This window comes from Pteropus medius, unplaced genomic scaffold (genome assembly GCF_902729225.1).
Source record: "Pteropus medius unplaced genomic scaffold, Ma_sr-lr_union100, whole genome shotgun sequence".
NCBI lineage: Eukaryota > Metazoa > Chordata > Mammalia > Chiroptera > Pteropodidae > Pteropus > Pteropus medius.
Window position 1 is genome coordinate 22,326,964 of NW_024349800.1, and position 20,929 is coordinate 22,347,892.

Consider the following 20,929-nt stretch of genomic DNA (forward strand, 5'->3'; position numbering starts at 1 on the left):
CAGCAATGTTGTGACTTGGCCTCTTCATCCTGTAGAGGAAGAAAAATAATTTTTCTGCTACTCTTCTGAGTTCTTGGCTGAGACCCTCTAATAAAAAAACATATTAATAAGAGAAAAGCAAGCAAAAGTTGATTAACATGTATACCTCATCTAATCATGGGAGATATCCAGGGAAAAATGAGTAACTCCCAAAGTGCTTTAGAATTCAGCATTAAATATAATTTGTTTAATTAATTAATTCATTTATTTATTTTACAGCAGAAAAGATAAACTTTATTAGAAAGGAAAGTACACTTCCAGACATGAAAGCAGGCCTGAGCAAGAGAAGTATGGCTCAAAAGGCCTAAATATCATTTTTAATAGGGAAAGGGGATGTAGGTTTCTTAGGGGAGAGTAAATGATTTTTAGGAAAGATGAATAGGTCCTTAGAAGAACAGATGAGAGGTATGATAGTTAATGACAACATTTGTCTGGGTCTGGCATCCACTTCTAATCTCCCTGCTTGCAATGAGGGTCAATCTTCCCTGTTTGATGAGATGCCTAGGCAGGGGATTTATGACAGTAGAGTTCTTTTCGGAGGATCTGTCATCAGGCAGATAAGGAGAATTCAAAGAAAGTCTCACTCTGCATTTTCTATTTTTCAGGTGCCTTTAGCTCAAAATAATCAAAATACCAAAACAGCATACTTGGGGGTGGCATATTCTGCTACCCTTCAACCTTTACGGAGTCAATGACCCAGGGTTTATTAGGTTGCTCATTTAAAATAATCCAAGGAAGTTATTAGATTCTTTTCATGATTACTCCAGGCTTAATTAGACCAAGGGAAAATAATTCGTTGGTTCTATAAGTGTGAAGGAGAAACTCTGAAGTTAGAAGAACAATTCCCATCTTTCTATGAACAGCTTTTGTATCACTCTCTTTAGATTTTGTAAAATTAAGTGATCATAAGAGAATATTCACCTGCTCAACATTATACCCATTCTCAGTTTTTTCCTCCCTCAGCTACTGCTCCTTCCAGACCTCTTCACGTTGGGGTGCCCCAGGGCTCCTTCCTTTGTCCAGGCTACTATCTGCATTCATTCCTATTATCTCATTTAAATTTTGACTTTATGTTCCATTCAGGAATGCAGGAGTGTTCAGGAGTGAAGAAACAGGATGTCTCTGTGGTGGTTCAGAACATGTCACCCCAAAGTGTGTGTCTCTGTGCAGTGCAGAATGTTTTGAGCTAGAGGCACTTTAGCTGGGGGCTCAAGAGAAACTTTTTGTCCCTTAACTATCTAGAACTTAAATTAGGGGCCTTGCCCGGAATAAGAGACTATCAGAAATAAACTCTTTTAACCTACATATAGGGCAGGACAAACTTCTGTTTACTAAGCACCTGCTCTTCTTTTCATCCTTGCCTCATCCCTAGCTCTGGATTTCTTATATACCCGTGTTCTCTTTCTGTCTCTGAACCTCTTATACATGTAGAGTCTTTCACTCTCTCATGTATGTGGCGTACCCATACATATATGTGTGTTAAATTTGGTTATTTTCTCTTGCTAATCTGTCTCATGTGTATTTGATTATTAGACCAGCCAAAAGAACCTTGGATATAGAGGAAAGTTTGTTCCTTCCCCACATCCCCAGCTCTCAAATGGTACCCTTAAACAAAAAAAATAAAAGCATTTGTAAATACGGAAATATAGAGCAAATATGGAAAAATGTTACCAATTTTTGAATGGAAGTAGAATGTACATGTACTAAATATATGTACAATTCCATGTTTGTAAATATACATGTTAATAGAATAGAAATAAGTTAAAAAAATATCGTCTATATACTGACAACTCTCAAATTATGTCTCCCCCGCCCCAGACCTCTCTCCTGAATCCAGACTCACATCCATCTGCTCACTGACTTCCTCATTTGGATATCAAAGTAGTATACCCTAGACCAAAGTCCTGATCTGTCCTTCCTCCCACAGGCTTGCTTCATCAGCAGCTTCCCCAACACAGTTGATGACAAGTCCATTTTTTTGTACTTGTTCAAGGGGAAAAAAAAAAACCTGGGAAGCACTTTTACTCTTCTTTTTCTCTCCCTCCCTCTTCTCATTCACTCCTTCAGGAAATCCTGTTAATTCGGTCTGCAGCGCACAGAATGTCATCACTTTTCACTGCTGCCACTCTACACCCCGGACTAAACCATTCCCAGGTGTATCTTAGATTATTGCGGTAGTTTCCTAATTGGTCCCCCTGTTTCAGCTTGTCCCCCTCAGTGTATTCTCAACAGAGAAGCCAATGAGACTCTTTTAAAATGAAGCCAAATTGTATTTCTTCTCTGCACAAAAGCAGAGTCTCATCCTGAGCAAACAGAGTGGAAGCTGAAGTTCTTCAACAGCCCCAGGCCCTCCATGGTCTCTTTTCACTTCCTTCCTGCCCCACTATGCTCCAGGCACTCTGGCCTCCTTGCTGTTTCTGGAATAAGCCAAGATGCTCATGCCTTCTTGGAATTCTCTGCTGTCTATTACCTCTTCCTGGAAGGCTCCTCTCCCAAACATTTGCACCTTTTTCAAGTCTGCTTAAAGTTACTTCTCATCATCTACCCTGATGATTGTATCCTGCTCCTCCATCATGCTAGAGCCATTTAATTTTGTTCTTATTTCCCCGAAGCTTGCACCACTTTTTAACACACTACCTAATTTTCTTACATGTTCTATTTATCATTTGTCTCTCCTACCTGAATGTCAGCTTGATGAGGATAGGGATGTTTTCCTTGCCGTTACATACCCTGTGTCTAGAACAGTACCTGACCCAGTGTGGGACCTGACATGCAGTAAATATTTGTGGATTGAATGGATTGAATGAATAGTCATACTATGTATTTCTTGAGCAAAGAACCTGTAATGTGAATTTTAATTGACCATAAATTAAACTTAAGTCTAAACTCTTTTCAGTTCAGAATCCCGAGCTACACTTTTTTTTTCATTCCAGTTTGTTCTTTATTTTCTTACTAAGGTGATACCATGCTGTCTGTAAATGATCACTTCTATGAACAATTTCATTGTTCTTTTTATTCTGCATGTTGCAATTCTTGGAACTCTATTAATTCAGCTGTTTCATTGATTTCACTTAGTACTTCCTTAAAATGAAATGATATTACTCAATATGTGAGAATCAGTGTGGGTTAAAGTCAAAATAAGAATTGGCGGAATTTGAACTAGCAGAATTTAGATAAGTGTCCCATGGAATATAAAGATGTACCATTGATATTCATTCTAAGACTCACCCCCACATCTTCTACATTTGATGACATGCCTGGTTCTTCCTAAATGTTATTAGGCCCTTGGAAGAGAATGAAAAAAATTATAACAATAGGTGTTGCCCAACCTTTCTTGGCTGATTCCTTAAATAGCAGAAGCAGAATTATCATTATCGTCCTAGGAAAAGCAATTTATATAATGCAACATCATCCTTTTCCCTAGTAATTTTACTAAAAATAGTCTTCTTAGAAGGTGGCCCCATTTTTTTCTAGCTTGACCATATTCATAGACATGTTAAATACCTTTCTTAGTTTCTTAGATTAAATCTCATAGTTTTAAATGGATGAAAACCCAATGGTTACTGAGTAGAGTAAGTTCATCTTATCCTTTCTACTCCATCTCTTTTCTTTCTATTAAGACATAAAAATTGGTGAACTCAGAGTGAAAAAAACCCACGAATATAAGGCATTAAATGGAAATGAATTACACAGAAGTTGAATAGAGGTTTTAAAAAGGGTCTGATCCTTGAAAAAGAGAACGATAAGGTTAATGTTGCAAAATTTTAACAATTGGTGAGTCTGGGCAAAGGGTTCTTTGCACCCGGGAGTTCTTTGCACAATTCTTGCAGCTTTTCTCAAGGTTTGAAATTATTTAAAAAAAAAAAAAAGTTAAGGAAAGGTCTGATCCCTTTGGGCTAAGTATTGGTAAATAATTCGTAAACATGTGCTAAGCATTTAATAGTTGTTGGAAATACATCAAGATGAATAATATATGGATCTTATTCACAGTCTGGAAGCGGGGAGAGGCACGTAAATAAATTCGATGGGATAATAAATTAGGGCTGGTGTTAGGATGTAGATTCGGGTTCAGTAGGTCTGACACAGGACTAAGAGTCTGCATTTCTAACAAGCTGGTGCAGGGACCACACTTCAAAGAGCAAAGTAGAGGTCATGTCAGCCATGGTGTTTGCCGTGGTGTCCTCTTCCATAGTCCTCCATCCAGGACTTTTGTGAGGCATGGGAAAAGGAGGATATCGATTGGACCTATGGTGTGCCTCTTACCCAAGAACTCATCCACAGGCTGGGCTTCAAAATACAAGATGATAGAGCTTAAGGGGACCATGGTCATTAGCTGGGTCACCCAGACTAGGAACTTACACCAAAGCACAGGCCAGGCCCCCGAGGCAGTGCTCATAGCTCCCAAGGATCCACATAGGCTCTAGAGTTCCATTCCATGTGTATATAAAACACTCTTCCCCCTTCCTTCACATAGTCTGGATATATTCCCTCACTCACTCATTCACTCACCCATTCAACAAATATTACTGAGCACTTATTCTACTCCAGGAACAGTTCTGGGCTCCAGAGATAAAGCAAATAGCAGAATAAGGCCCCTGTTCTCAGGGAGTGTGCATTCTAGTGGAAGACATCTTGCAACCAAATAGATTGCAAAAGGCATCCTCCAGGGTTACTCTGCCATCTTCTGTTAAACACTTGGAATGTGTCTAACTAAGTTAAGTGAGCTTGTTGTAGAAGAGACTATTTAAGCCAAAAGTAGAGAAACATTTCAGAAGGATCAGACAAAATAATGTATGATGGAATCATAACTGCTGTTTATATATGAATTATACATGCATTTAGGTAACAAAGTGGGAGGTGTATGGAGGTACTCTTTAATCATTGAGAATTGTACTTTAGAGGGCATTTGTCTTTTAAAAAGCTTATCTGAAAATGGTTTGGGAAAGGCTATTGGCCCTCACTTTTATGTTGAGCATTTTTTAAGATATCATAGTAGAATACAGAAGCAAGATAATCACTCATGTTGAATGCATGAATCCATAAGAAAGACTGTGAATCTTTTTCTATAGCATTTAGTAGCCATGTGATAAAGTCATGGGTATATAAAACCTGCAGCATTCTTAGCAGCGTTTTATAAAATAATAGTTAATGCATAAAATAGAGCAACTGGCAACATTTGGAATTGTGCTTAAGAGAGCATTTGTCTAATATTCCACACCTGTCCTTGTTTTCTACATAAGAAAGCAATGAAGCACAGCATTTGAGAACACAGGCTTTAGGGTCAAATATACTTGGGTTCTAATCCAAGCTCTACTTTTTGGGAGCCATGTGGCCTTGAGAAAGTTACTTAACCTCTCTGAGCTTCAGTTTCCTCATCTATAACATGGAAATAGTAATTATACCACCCTCACAGGATTATTATAGGGCTAAATAAAACAATCTGTGTATAAGTCAATATCTACTGGCTTCCATGAATCACTGTATTCATAAAAAGACTCCCACACCTTTCCCCTCACAGCTACCCTGCATTACTATTGACAGCAACAGTGGGGTGCTTCAGTAGTGCCAGTCACAACTCTCCCCTCATCTTCTCCAGATTTGGTCCCCCTTGTCCACTGCTCCTGTCTGTAGCTTCACGGTGAAACTCCTGATTCCCACTCCCCAAGCTGTGGTCTCTGGGTGCTCTTGACATTTCCAGTTCTCAGAACCCAAGAACAGTGTCAAGGCAAACAGAAGTAGAAGAGGCGGCCTCCTCTTCCTTTCCTGTTGTGGACGGATCTCTCGAAGACCCTCTTGAATAGTTCCATCAACTTCTGCCTCTGGTTCCATCTTCACTGGTGAGCTCAAAATCAGTCCAAGAAACTAGGTGGATGCTGGAAGTCCTATGTCCTTCTAGTCTCCAATTCCTTAATCTCAGCCTCTCCCTATCACTAGATTTTCTCTCCATATTCTCTGTTACAAAATAAAAGCTCCTTACAGATGAATACCTGGATGAAGGATCAGAGGTGGAAGCAGGTTGTGTACAATGGTAATAACCATACAATCAACACCCTGTTTTACACATAAGTGTTTGGATATTGATTACACTTCAACCTACAGATGACAACTCCTTTTTCCAACTTTTAATTTAATCAAGTAGTACCGAGAATAATTTTGTCCATGGTGTACTCTACTAGAGATAGACACTCAATTTTTTATTACTGACAGAAGAAATCAATTCTACAGACAAAATGCCAAATATTTATTAATAAGATTTTGTACAATGAAAAGAAATGGGATACTGCTTCTACCTTGCTTTGTGGATGAGAGAGACAATATTAATGTCTCAATTTTTAACGATCTGAATGATTTTGGAGACTAATAAACTGAATCCAAGTTTTGGACTTTGAGCAAAAAGAGTAGAGGACCAGTTTCTTTTGGCCAAATGAGCTCAGTGAGTTCCTATGTGATTGACTTGCCTCAGCAATTGGATTTCAGGAATGGCAGGTTTGGCCACAGTGCAGTCCAGCAGGACATGCGGAAACACATTCGGCCAAATTCCAAGGAACAATGGGTCTGTCCATGGATATCACATAGATATCCTTTACGTCAGAGAAGAGGGCTTTTTGTGAATGAGATATTATGGTTGCATAGAGTATTTCTAGAGCATTTTTATGTTCATAGAGTATTTTTATATTGCTGAATGTTCTGATTTGATATTTTTTGTGTGGCAAAATACACATAACATAAAATTCACCTTTTTAAAAAAATTATTTTAAGTTTATAGTTTGGTGGCATCAAGTACATTCATATTGTTGTGCAAACCATCACCACTATCCATCTCCAGAACTTTTTTATCATCCCAAACAGAACCTCCATTAAACAAAAACTTCCAATTCCCTCTTTCTTCAGCCCCTGGTAATCACCATTCTATATTACGTCTCTGTGAATTTGACTATTCCACGTGTCTAATGTACCTGAGGTGGAATTGTATAATATCTGTCCTTTTGTGATTGGCTTATTTCACTTAACATAATGGCCTCAAGTTCGTCCATGTTGTAGCATGTGCCAGAATTTTTTACTTTTTAAGGTTGAATAATATTCCATTGTCTGTGCATACCTCATTTTGTTTATCTATTTTGTCCATAGATGGGCATTTATGGGCATTTAGGTTGATCTCACCTTTTGGCTATCGTGAATAATGCTGATATGAATTTGGTGTATGGCCAGCTGAAAAGTGCATTTCTTACTCATGGAGCACTTTTCAGTTATCTCAAAGTAGTTTAAAAATAACTTTTGCATGAGAAAATTAAAAAGAACTTAAGTAAATTCCCCAAATAATGTAAAGTTAAGAAAGAAATGAAAAGATTTGTTAGAAATCTACAACAAATATAAGAAATCATTGGAAATGTTAGAAAAATCTCAAGAAATGACATTTTATGTATCAAAATGGGTAGAAGAATGCAAACTTATTGTTAGGTCTATGAACCATACAGTTCAAAGATAGGTACCTGCTCTTGGCTGCCAGTCTGATTTACTAATCCCATTTGCATTCAAAATTTAGTCAGGGGATGATCATGGGGGAAATTTTTGAGCAAATTACAGAATTCTCTTAATGAAAGAATCCTGTATTTTCTTTTCTCTATAAATTCCAGTTCTCGGCTACAACATTTGACCTCCAGGTATAAACTGAATTGAGTCTGAAAATATATTTAGAACAAATACACTAAACCTGTGGTTCTCAAATGGAGAACTATCTGAGACATTTAGCAATATCTGAAGATAGTTTTAGTTGTCACCACTCGGGGAGTGCTATTGGCATTTAGTAGGTAGAGGCCAGGATGCTGCTACAAGAATGAATTATGTCGCCCCGAATGTCAAATGTCAATAGTGATAGTGCTACTGTTGAGAAACTTGGCACTAAATAAAGTATATTGAACAATTATAATCAACCTGGACAGAATTGATATTTAAAAACAATTGATCACAGTGAGGCTGTATTTCCAGTTCTTATAAAGAATGCTAATTATGGGGCTCCAATATTTCCTTCTCTCTCTCTCTCGCTCTCTCTCTCTCTCTCCCTTTATCTTTCCTTCCTCCCTCCATCCTTTTCTTCCTTTCTTCCTGCCTTTCTTCCTTTCTTTTTATAGTGACATAATAGAAACTTATCCACTATCTTCTCTACTCATTTTGGAGTTTCAGCATTGTTTAAAAGTGGTAAGAAATATGATGAGGAGGGTTTTCGGATTGGAAGTCAGGCAGCCTGGAACCAGTCTTACTGCACTGAAGTAGAAAATATTGACTGTGACCACAGGCATAGTTTTCCTAACCATCTGTTTCCTTCTCTCACAAAAGGGTAGGACCAATTTTCCTCGTGAGCTATGCTCCAGCTATATTGGAAGTTCTCTGCCAGCATCACTTCTTGGCAAAATATTTGTCCAAGCCAAATATTTTTACTATTATCAAAGAAAGTAGATATAATAACTACACTACCCACCCAATGCTTTTGGAAGAATCTTGTAAAGTAACTGAAGACGCATTCAAAGAAGAGCAACCATATAAATGTAGGGTCCTAAGAAATGAAAAGAGACAAAAAATACCAAGGATGATAACCCAAAGATCAAAATGTGCATGGCCCCACCTGGGGGTTCAGGGTGAGGTTATTTCCAATTTGTTTTGCTTTTATGCTAACTCTTTGTTTCTATTACCATTTAATCTGGGGGAAAACAAAGGCCATTATGACCTTGAATTTTATCTCAGAGTAGTTCAAATTATTTTTTGGTCACAGAAGAGCAAATTATGACAGGAAAGAAAAAAATCTTCTAAATAATTGGGTCATCGTGGCATGAATCATGTGAGCTCTTCTGGGACGAGATTTAATCACTTCATAAATTGCGTATGTTGATTGTGTTATAATAATCCTGTGTGCCTCATTAAGCTCCAAATGCACGTCCTTGCGTAAAACTCACTCCTTTCTTTGCCAGCCTGACTAGATGCATTGTCTTTGAAGTTGTCTTGGGAAACAGGTGCACCTGGCTCAGACGTAGGCAGGTGCGAGATGTCTCAAGAGCAGTGAAATTTTACGCTCTTCAATTTTGTCAACCCATACTCTAGATTAGCTATCAGGATTTCTCTCCTCTTATTTTTTCTTAACTGATGCATCAATTAATAAAAATTGCCAGATAGGAAAAGTAGTATAGCTCCTGAGACTCCAGTCTGTCTAACTCTATATTTATGGCTCGAGATGGAGTTTTATGAAACGTAAGGATGTCCTAATTTCTTCTATCGAAACCATTTAAAATATATTGATTTAGAATGAGCTAACTTCATTTGATGCAGCAATGAAAAATAAACCAGAAACTAAATAGATTTAAAAAATAATAATATAGAATGTAATAAGGAGTTCCTACCTTTCTTTAGTGGTTCATTTGTAAGAGACCTGTTTATCGTGAAATCAGACAATATGAGATTTGCCTTCCTGAGACAGCGGTGTTACTCAAGATTATATCCATTGACTGGTGTCAGTCAGCAAATTACCTATTACATGTTCATGACAGCATAAGCACAGAAATTGAGAGTAAGCATTTAGGAAGTTTCATAGCAATCTAAGCATGTGACTATTTTTATAATACTGTACTTTATTTTCATATCATTTGGCAAAAGTGTCAGTTCATGTTGGATTGGAATAAAATCTGGTCCTTCACTGAGATAGTTTGAGAAGTGCTATTGTATGAAATTCTTTCAGCACTATACTATCTTCTTCAAGGATGACTGTCCTCAAAAATTTTCTTAGGCAACAGAATAATACTGTTCTGTCCTTCTTAGCTGCTCCACTTCAAAGTGTGAAGACACATAACAACCAGTGTTTTCACCTGCAAATAACAGCTCCTTGACAGAGAGTGTGGCCTTTGCGAGGTATCTGTGATACTCTGCCTGGGCCCCTATGTTTAGACAAGTGCTAAGGAATATCTTTTCTCTCTGATGCCTCCACATTCCTCCCTCCCATTTCAGGATGACTTGATGTGTTATCATTCTTGCATCAGAGATAAGTTAGGTTAGCTGAGATGTGAGGTAACCTGTAATAGCATGTGAGGTGACTGTCCTTCTTCTTAGTGAGCCCTAGATTGTGAAGGAAGCGGCGCTGACTGAGGCACCCTTCTGGCCTCTGTGTTTATTCTCCCAGCCTAAGTGCCCTTCCCCACCCCGACAAGCACACACAGGAGCTTCTCAAGTCTCCAGGGCTGCTCTGGCAGGCCACATGTCATCTGGTTAAACCTAAAAGGTTTAGAGTTCCTCTTGTATACCCGTATCTACTTTTTGGAGGAGCATGTGTATATTGGGGGATGGGAGCATTGGATAAACAATTTTTATTTTTTTAGGCAAGGCAACCCTTGGTTGACCTCACAGATTGCAAGGGTCTTGTCAGCTTACAATCCCTTATTTTTTAGTTTTTATACCTACAGCACCTGGTCTTCCTAGGTGGTCTCCCATCCAAGTACTAACCAGGCCCGACCCTGCTTGGCTTATGAGATCAGACGGGTTTGGGCTTGTTCAGGGTGGCATGGCTGTAGACTAACAGATTTTTAATTAAAAACTTTCAAACTCAGAATTAACAACTGTTAATATTATCTTTTTTTCCAGAAATATTTTGTTTGTATTTAAAGAACTAACATATTAAATCCTCTCCAGTCTCAATCTTTTCCCCTCCTTTCCCCAATGCATTTATGATCTTAAAATCGGCAGGTAAATTTCCTGTCTCTGTTTTTATACTTTATTGTTTAATTGATTTTAATAAACACATACAACACTTTGTCAGTTATCTATCGCCACATTTCAACAACCCTAAAACTCAAGGTAACAATAGTAATTGTATTATCTTTTACCGTTCTGTGGTTGACAGGACTCAGCTAGGCGGTTCTTTCATAAGGTTGCAGTCAGATGGCTGCTGGGGCTGGAGTCATCTCGAAGGCTACCTCACTCACAGATCTGGTGACTCATGCTGGCTTTTGGCTAAGACATCACCTAGAGCCATCTATATATGGCTTCTTCATGTGGCTTGGGCTTTTTCACAGCATGGTGGCTGGATTCCAGGAGGAAATGTTCCAAGACCAGGTAGAAGTTACATGATCTACTTTCAGAAGTTACATGGCATTTTTCCGCTATAGTCATAGGCCAACCCAGATTAAAGAAGAGGCAACGTAGACACCCTCATTTCCACCCCCGACCCCCACTTATTTATGGGAGGAATATTAAGTGTTATATTGTAGGAAGATCATGTGAATGGGAAATCTTGCTATGGCCATCTTGGAAAACACAATCTGCCATAAGCACTTTCTTAGGTGCCAGGTATTATTTTGTGTTTTACAAATAGTATATATCCATAATCAAGATGTGGTACTATTTTTGTATGTTTTTAATCTTTTTATAAATGATAGTGTGTGGTATCATTTTCTAATATTTTTCACCCACCTTTAAAGTTTTGGGCTTTACCTAGCTGATACGTGAGAGCTAATTTGTTTATTTTAATTGCTACTTTGTATTGCATTGTAGGAACATACCACAGTTTGTTCATGCTCCATGTGCATATATCTTTATTTTTTAATTGAAATCATATAGTACATAATGTACATGACATTCTTTTAAAAACTACAGTAAATGGTCAGCACTTTCCCTTGCTAACAAATACTCTCCCAACACAAAATTTTAGTGGCTACATTTATTCACTCATCATATGAATAAAACATAATCTTTAAACCCTTAGAGTTGAAACTTTAGGTTATTTGTACTTCTTTTCACTACTGTACTAAGTGTCCTTACTCTCCAGGTCAGAGACTCTTCTCTTTCAGAGTGCTTACCGCAATTCTAATAAACAATTCATTGTGTAATTAGTTGTTTAATGTCTGTCTCTTCCACTAATCATAACTTCTGCAACAGCAGGGAGCATGACTGTCTTTTTCACTTGTACAATCCTCAAAGTCTAAATCATTATTTGTTGAATAAATGAATGAGTGCATCAATGGAGAAATCAACAGATCGTTAGACGGTGATCTCATCATCTCCTTCCGTGGCATCAGTTTTCGGTATATTAGTAACAGAAAAAAAATGTGTATTGCAAACTCTCTTTACTTTTGAAACTGAAGAATAAAATGGTATTCAAGAAAAGTCTCTCGTTATATCCTAAACACAAGGGCTAGAACATCAGAATTTGTGTAGATATTTTGAAAATGCCAAATGTCAACAAAAGGGGCACACATTCAGCTAGTGCTTGGTCTAAGAAATAGCATTTTACTGCCCATGAAGTGTTGGGAGACAATTCTCCATGGGTCCACGTTTCTTTATGTCTTGTGAGCTGAAGCACCAACAGTCTTTTGTTCTGTACTATCTTTTCAAAGATAACATAGCCTCGGAAGATGGATAGTATCTCCCTCCAGAATAGAAAGGAGGTCTGTTTGCTATGCAGTATGATAATGTCTCTCTATAGAGGTTGGGCAAATGTTGGGTAATGGGTTTGTCTGATGCCCGTTATACAAAACTGGAGTTTCTTAAGCTTGAGGTTCCTCTCTTGGAATGAAACCCACCACATGTGTAAGCATCATCACTGCATTTTGTTACCTCTAAGAATCGGAGTCAGGGAACCGATGCAAGAAAGTGATAGTTCTCTGGCTACTGCTGTTGCTGCGAGTAATAAACTGTCCTTTGTCACTAACCCAGAAGATTTTTCTTTGGTCAGTATCCACAAAACTGTGGCTGACTAACTTGTTAGCTTGCAAGTAGGATAAAAATCACAAATCCTTTACAGTTATTAACACAAAGCAGCTATTTATAAACATGCATACTAATTGAAGCAAATGTTTTAAGCATTTTACATCCTAATAGATGGCAAAAGTTTTTTACATCCTAATAGAGGCAAAAGTTTCCCATGAGCCTTCAGGCTTTCAATTGTCTTTAACTCAAAATAATTCACATGCCCATGTGACACATCTTGGGGAGGCCTGTCTGAACCCCTACAATGGAAATCAATGATGCCTTAGATTTAAGGAAATATAATAGTCGACTGATAGATCTCTCATGAGAATTTATATTCTCCATAAAAACATAGACCTGGTAAGTTTTGTTCATTGGTTTATTTTTGTGTCAGAGCAGAATAGGTGCTTACCATATAATTGCTTACCACAATCAGTAAATGACTGGCCAGATGGGTTTCATGGAGTGCAAGAGCAACTCTTACTGATGAAACTTCCTGGCCGAGACTCTTGTGGCAAAGTAAATGGAAAAGCCGATTCCACTTTCTTACCCTTCCACTCTAGCCCAATTCCAAAGAACATCATAAAACCATGCAAGATTTTACATGGAGCTCTCATGGTGACTTCATATCTGCCAGTTCATGAATTTGATTGCCTAGTCTAGTTATGTAATATCTCCATTAGGTGAAATAGAAGTTGTCCACAAGGGTTGCCATTGTTTGAGAAGTGAATGAAAATGAGTTCCTTGCAGCACATAATATGTCGGTATGGCTTGGCTGATTGAAGAGTGAAGGGTAGCAGAATATGTCATGCCAACATATGCCATTTTGGCATAAGAATTATTTTGAGCTGAAGGCAACTGAGAAGAAGCAGATATAAGAAAAACTCTCTATCCTCCCCTATTTGCCTAAAGCAAGACATAAATTTGTAAAGATGTACCCCTCTCTCCACCTGGAAGGATAAAAGTTAATCATCAGAGACAACTCAGGATTCTTATTTGCCCAGAGATGGCATCAGAGGAATCTACATAACAAACTTCACTGACTAGCTCAATATTCCATTAGCTCCTCCATATGTATACCTTCCAGCAGTTTGTCATTGATGGAAACTCAAAGTCCTTTTCTTTTACCTTGTCACTTCTCAATAAATTTATTATTCTTTTGTTAAAATGTTATATAAGCTGAAGTTTTAACCACCCTTTGAGTTACTCACCTCTGGGTGCACTTGTCAATAAATTTGTTTGTTTTTCTCAAGTTAATCCATCTTTTATCAGTCTAAGATAAGTAGTGGGAAAAAACTTGAGCGATCCTGTGAAGGAGGTTATGGTGTTACATCCATGGGTGGTGCCATGGCAGCCGCACTGGGACACATCCCTTGAGCCATTATTGAGATTTGTCAATCAATGGTGTGGTTGATACAAGCTCATCCGTCACTGTTAATACATATTTGAATATAAATGACCAAAGGACTGTGACTTGCTTTTTTATATGGCTAATCTAGAAACTTTACTCAGTCAACAATTACTTGGCACTTAAAACATTTTAGACATTGTGTAAAGTGCTTTGAGATATATGAATAATTTTTAAAAGGCCCTTTAAAAACCTTCTGAATATATTTCATTATGGAGAAAGATGACCAATGCCTGTGTGTCCAATATAATTGACTGTTTATTATATGTGTTGATTTTACAAACAAATCAAATATTATTCATAGAAGATCTATAATGGGCTAAACCTTGGACATAGAAAGAATTATACAGTCCTCAAGAAGCACACACAGAAGGTTAATTAACAACACTCAGGCCAATGGAGTGGTGAGGGGTCAGTACTGCGGTAGCAGAAGCTGAGAGAAGAGGGGGACCTTCCTACTTGGCAGTCAGGAAACACTTCATAGAGAGAAAAGGGACTTTAAATTGAATCTGTACAATGGGTAAAACAAGCAGGAATGAAGAAAGGAGGTGTATCTCAGGCCTAGATGCCAGGGAAGGAGACAAGTTTGGAGGCAGTTGACATTTTGGAGGCCTCCTCCATGATGGGCACTTTCACAAACATCGCTTTCATTCAATCACCTCAAAAAATGTGAAGAACGATCATAGAAATGAGGTCTCTGCTCTCAAAGATATGAGTATTACACTTAAAATAATTAGAAAACAATAAAAGTTGTTAAGGAAGAAAATGCTGGACTGAATATAATGAAATGTGGTTCAGCTCTTGCTTGCTAGTGGATTTCTGGGAGAGATTAGGCTTCAGTAACTGAGTCTAAAAGCCTTCCTGATTGAGATCAGGTAGGTAGGTGAGAGCTAGGAAGGGTCAGGCTGTGGGAGGTATGCTCACAAAGAGATCCAAATTGACTAGGCAAGCCCTATGTCATCCTAAGCTCAGGGTATCTGGAAGGGTCCTGAGACTTATTTAGAAAATTTTCAATCTTATTTTATTTAGCACACCTGTGGCCCCGCCCTGCTAATTGTTGAACATCAAGTGGCCTTGGCAGCACCCCTGACCTCATAGGAATATTTTAAATTGGAGACAACTCCATGGGAGGCGGAAGTCAGGTGACTAGGCATTCAGACAGTTCTTTTTAAAGGCTTGAAGACCTGGAGTTTGATATCTACAGCAGGCGTAGTACACCTTAGCAAACCCCTTCCTTTGCCCTTTCTTCCTGCTGAGCACGCCTGGATGGATGAGAGTTTATAATCTGTTAGCCTTCAACACATTGCTTCCCTTTCTGGTAAGATGGACTGAGCTTTATTTTGGAGTGAGGAAAAAGCAAAAAATTTAAGTAATTCTTGAGCTTACTAATAAGGCAATTCTTTCCTGAGGACCTAATCAATGAATATGTTGGATATATATTAGCTATAAAGTAGTGTGCTAAGTGCTGGTGGGAAGGGATACAGAGTTTGTTAAGATGCGATGTCTGCCCTTGAGGAGCTTGTAGTCTAGCTGGAAAAATAAAACATATGTAAAAAATTATAATAGTATGTAGTGCTGTCCAGTAGAACTCTCTGCAATGCAATAATGAAAATATTCTATAATGTTCACTGTCTAATACAGTAGCCACTAGCCACATGTAGCTGTTGAGCACTTAAAATGTTGATAGTGCAACTGAGGAACTGAATTACACTTTTAACTTCATTTTAATTAATTTAAATAGCCATATATGGATAATGGCTTCTGAATCAAATAGCTTTGTATGAAGTAGTACATAAGCACTAAAAAAGGGCTAAAGTGAAAAAGAGGACAAAGATCACCCACTTCAGGTGGTGCGGACAGGGAAGTCTTCCAGGAAGGAGTGTGATTAGCATTGGGGCCTTAGGAATATGTAGGATTCTGATAAGGAAATAAGAAGAAGGTAGTACTAGTGTTCAGGAATTTTCAGAGCACTGTTGGGGGTAGCAGAGAGCAAATATTGCACAGAGTCCTTTTTTTGGTTTTCATTTCATCTATTGTATTAAAAAGGTGGCTGGGTTTGATGAGGCAATTCTCTCTCTTTAGTTTTCTCTGACACTTTCCAGAGGCCTGAGCAAATAATCTTAAGGGCAATGGTAAGAGCACTAGAATTAGAGTTGGGAGACATGGGTTCTGGTCCCATTGTGTCATGAACTTACTCACAGAGCTTAGTTACCTTGTTCAAAAAGAACCAAGGATTCTTTAGTAAATGCTTTCTAAGGTTCTGTCCTATACCAGTGTCTTCTGATTCCCATCACATTTTAGTGGAACAGAATGGTGTACCCCAATGCCACACAGCTTAAAGTCTTGCTCAAGGTAGAGAAGGGGACTCGCTGTGGTGGAGTGGGGTGGGGGATGTAGGGATGCAAGAGTCTACATCCTCTCTATCTTCCTGTCTTGGAGGGAGAAAGCAAAAGTGAAGGAGTGGTAAGCTCACCTCTAAATTCTCTCTCATCCCTAAGGCAATAGGGCATCTTTTACAGGTCAGGAAGGGTGCAGGAAGGTAGAGTAGGAACGGAAAACACCTTAAAACTGAAGTGGAGATGAGTTTAATGTGTGTTGAGGGTATATGTTTAGGGTAAGTTTGGGAATGAGAAGGTGTATCTGGAGGAAGGGGATAGTGGTGATGGAAGTTCGAGCCTTGGAAGCATTTTCCAACTTTACAATTTCCCTTAAGATTTTTCACCACTACCACCTACTATCTATAGATCAAATGTGGTACTTTAGAGGCATTGAAATAAAGGGATGTTTCTCACACAGTCAGGGGACATCTTAAATCCAGAGTTCTGTCTAATAGAACAGTTGACAAAACTCTTTTCTTAACCAAACTCTAGCCAGGCTTCTTGAGCACTCTTTTCAATTAGGTCTCAAACTTGGCCTACGAAAACTACAGACTCTTAGCACAAATGATTTTGTCCACTCACCCATCCTTACACTTGAGATCTGAACAAATACCAGGACGGTTTCAAAGAGCTCAAGGCCACATCTTTAGAGAACCCCAGGACCCTTAAAATGGAGTTTGAGAAAGTTCAGTAGTACCTGGAGAATTTACTGTTTGCTCCAGTCAAAACCTGGTGATAGGCAGAACTCCCTTAGAGCAGTAACTTTTGAAAGCTTGCAATTATAAATCTTTCCCTGCTTCCTGTCTCTTTGAAGTGCAATTTATTCACTTCCAGCCCACTGCCTCCTGTCATAAAGATGCAAAAAGTTTGTCTTCCAGGTAAATGCCAGTTAACAAATCCAGATGGCCTAGTCACCTGTACCAGCCCACTTAATACCCCTCAATGCCTTTTCCTCAGCACATCCCAGCTTTTAAAAAGTCTATCTTTTGTTTTAGTGGCATTAAATTCAGTTCACATTGAGCCCTTTTCCATATTACAATAGTTATTACTGAATAAAGTCTTCTTACTGCTATAACTAGTGTCTCGCTTTATCTTTGACAGTCTTTTTTTTTGTGCTGATTCTGGTACAGTCACGTACTGCATACCAACATTTTAGTCAATGATGGACCACATATATGATGGTGGTCCCGTAAGATTAGAATGTAGCTGAAAAATTCCTATCATCTAGTGATGAAGCCATCAAAAAGTCATAGTGCACTCATGTGTTTGTGGTGAAGCTGGTGTAAACAAACCTAATGCGTTGCCAGTCGTACAAAATTATAGTACATACAACTGCACATGGTATATGAAACTTGGTGAGAAATGACTGTTGCTGGTTTATGTATTTACTATACTATACTTTTTATTGTTATTTTAGAGTGTATTCTTTCTACTTGTAAAAAAAGTTTATTATAAAGCAGTATGGTGTGTTACGCCGACAGTGGCCTCACACATCTCGTGTTTACTGTAGCTCTTGATTGCATCATTTCCTCTTGTCCTTGAATCTCATGTTGTTCTGTACAGTAACATTTGTACAGGCTTGGAGTAATAGGCTAACCATCTAGGTATGTGTAAGTATGCACTACGATGTTCACGAGGACGAAATCACTTGAAGACACATTTCTCAGAACATACCCTGTCGTTAAATGGCGCACGACTGTAGTACTTCACACCAGGGCAGCTTTAACTCTGACCCTGAACTGCACAGGGCTGCCAGTCTTCCTTCTTTACTCAACTCTAAACCTCTCCTCCCCTGTTCTCTGACTTGGTTGGGACCTTGGTTCCCATGTTGACAGGTAAACTAGATATCTCTGGGTCACTCTTGGCTTCTTTCTCTCCACACCTTCAGATTCAATCTCCTCTCTGGAATTTCCTCTCCTTTCCATTCTTGATGCAATTAACCTAGGTCAGGATACATCATTTCTTGCCTAAAAGGAATCTAATGTCCTTTTAACTAATCTCCTTACCTCCAGTCTCTACAGAACCCTAAAGTGCTCTTTTAAAACACTGTATTTTAAAACACTGAGCTGGTCACCTCAATTTCTCTCTCAGAAAATTTTTCTTGACTCTCTATTGCCTACTGAATAAAGCTGAAACTTCTTAGCATGAATTTGGGGCTCCCCATGATCTCACCTTAATCTCAGTGTCTCTCACCACATCTTCCATGGAACTATTCATTAAATATACGTATCTTTGCACTTCTAGAGTTATGCTCACATTCTTTTGTCATTCTAGGATAAATGGCTGCCTCTCTCCCACTTCTGTCAAAATTTTAATCTTTTTCAAGACTCAATTTAAATATTTCCTTTATGAAAGCATTCCCAATAGTTTGAGTTGGAATTGTTTCCGTCCTCTGTAATTCCACCTCATATCATTTTCTGAATGTCAGGTTCCTAATTGAGGTATAATTTATATACAGTTAAATTGATACTTTTAGGTGTATAGTTCTGAGTTTTGACAAGCAAACACACTTGAGCAATTAACAATCACCACAGTGAAGATATACATCTGACTCTTGAACAGCGCAGAGGTTAGGGGAGCCAAACTTGTCCAGTTGAAAATTTGTGTGTAACTACTGTATTTCTATCAAACAAGAAAGTTCTCTTCTGTCTCTTTGTAGAAATTTCCACTCTCACTCCTAGTTCCTGGAAATCACTGATCTCTGTTCCTATATACCTCATAGCATTTTAACTTATTTTTGCATATATCCCTATGGGCCTTGTTTGTGTACAATCTTTGTCTCACTGGGCTGTTATCTCCTTGAAGACAGAGAGCTGAGTAATTATTCATCTTTGTATTCCTCATGGTCCCAAGCACAAGTTCCATACACATTTATTACGTGCCAGGTCATAAATATTTGATAAAAGAGAAAGGAAAGAAAAGGAAAAGGAAAGGAGGAAAGAAGAAAAAGAAAGAAAGTAGCAAAGAATGATCCAAAGAACAAATAGACAAAGAGCCCTGGGAGAGTCCAACAATAGGGCAACCAACAGAGCTCATGCTAGTTTATTGAATTATTCTGAGTTATTAATCCAAATGATAAAAGTAGCTATTCTTAAACACCTACACATAGAATGCATTGTTTGAATCAGCAAAATTGAGACTTTAAGTTTGGAAAGGAAGTCTTAATGTAAATAACACATAAGTTGTAGTAGGATGCAGAAAACAACCAGCCACCACACCCAAGCCAAGCCATCTCTGATCTCCTTGCATATTAAAACACTACAACTTGAGTATGAGGTGTCCTGTCCTTGCTACTGAGGGAAGTTGAGAGAAAGAGAAAGGTAATTAACATTTACCAAGTGCCCCTACAGTCATTGAACTATATACTTTACAATCTTTTAATTCTTACAACTACTCTCTCTTAGGGTAAAAATTATTAGGAGGTATTTCTTTGTTGGGGGGAAAAAAAGGCAATTCAAGGAAATTTAGCGGTATAAATTTTCTTGGGTGGAAGGGGAAAGGCAGGTTAAAATTGTATTTTGGGCTCAGTTTGTGTTCTTCAGAGAGTTTCCATTTTTCTTCTGTGAAATTACAAAGCAGGAAAGGACAAGAGTCTAGGGTAATAAACACTTTTTGATGTCTATGATTGATCCATTCAGAGTACTTCTGATGTGGTGACCATATGCATCTCAGAAGCCAATAATGATGTGAAGGGGACTCTAAAGCACTGTTTCATAAGTTTGTCAACTAATGCGCATGATGAAATTTAAGGGTTAAGGAGTATAGGTAGTAAATGGGTAGAAATAAGAACTGCCTTTTTTCCATTCTTTGGTGTCATGGGAATTTAAAGTGATTTTGCAATCACTCTTGGGAGATAATTTTCTTGGTTCTTAGAACAAGTTAGAATATAAACTAACTTGCCCTTTGTAATTAAATAACCCAAAATAATGTGTTAAACTTCAGTGGAGATTTAAATTCCTGAGCTGATTAAAAAGAGCTGTTAAGACCTTAATATTACTCCCAGAGTTTCTAGGCATTATATAGTGATGAATTGCAGGTTTCTAACGCTTATTACTTTCCAATCTTGCAGAACAGCTCAGCATTAAACAACTAAAAATAAGTACAATTCAACTTTAAGGCTGATACCAGGGAACACCTTGAATTTTTGGTTGACTGTGGGCTGTGTACCATTCACGGAATGTGGAGGCATTGAAAGTTGTGGGGTCGTGATGGAAGCGCTGTTCCAGGAAGATAAATCTGGCTGTGTGCAAACTGCCCGGAAGAGAGAAGAGATAGAGGCAGTCCACTCGGAGGCTACTGCAATATCCATGCTGCGAAGATCAGAGTAGGGCTGAAAGGGAATGGTGAAAAATCAAAAGTGAAAATGGTAGTGCCTGCGGCC

General features: G+C 38.3%; 1 pseudogene; it reads right to left on the reverse strand.

The window, feature by feature from the left end:
- Positions 1 to 10,472: 10,472 nt before the first annotated feature.
- LOC120622427 (uncharacterized) lies at positions 10,473 to 10,591 on the reverse strand (annotated as a pseudogene).
- Positions 10,592 to 20,929: the final 10,338 nt, after the last annotated feature.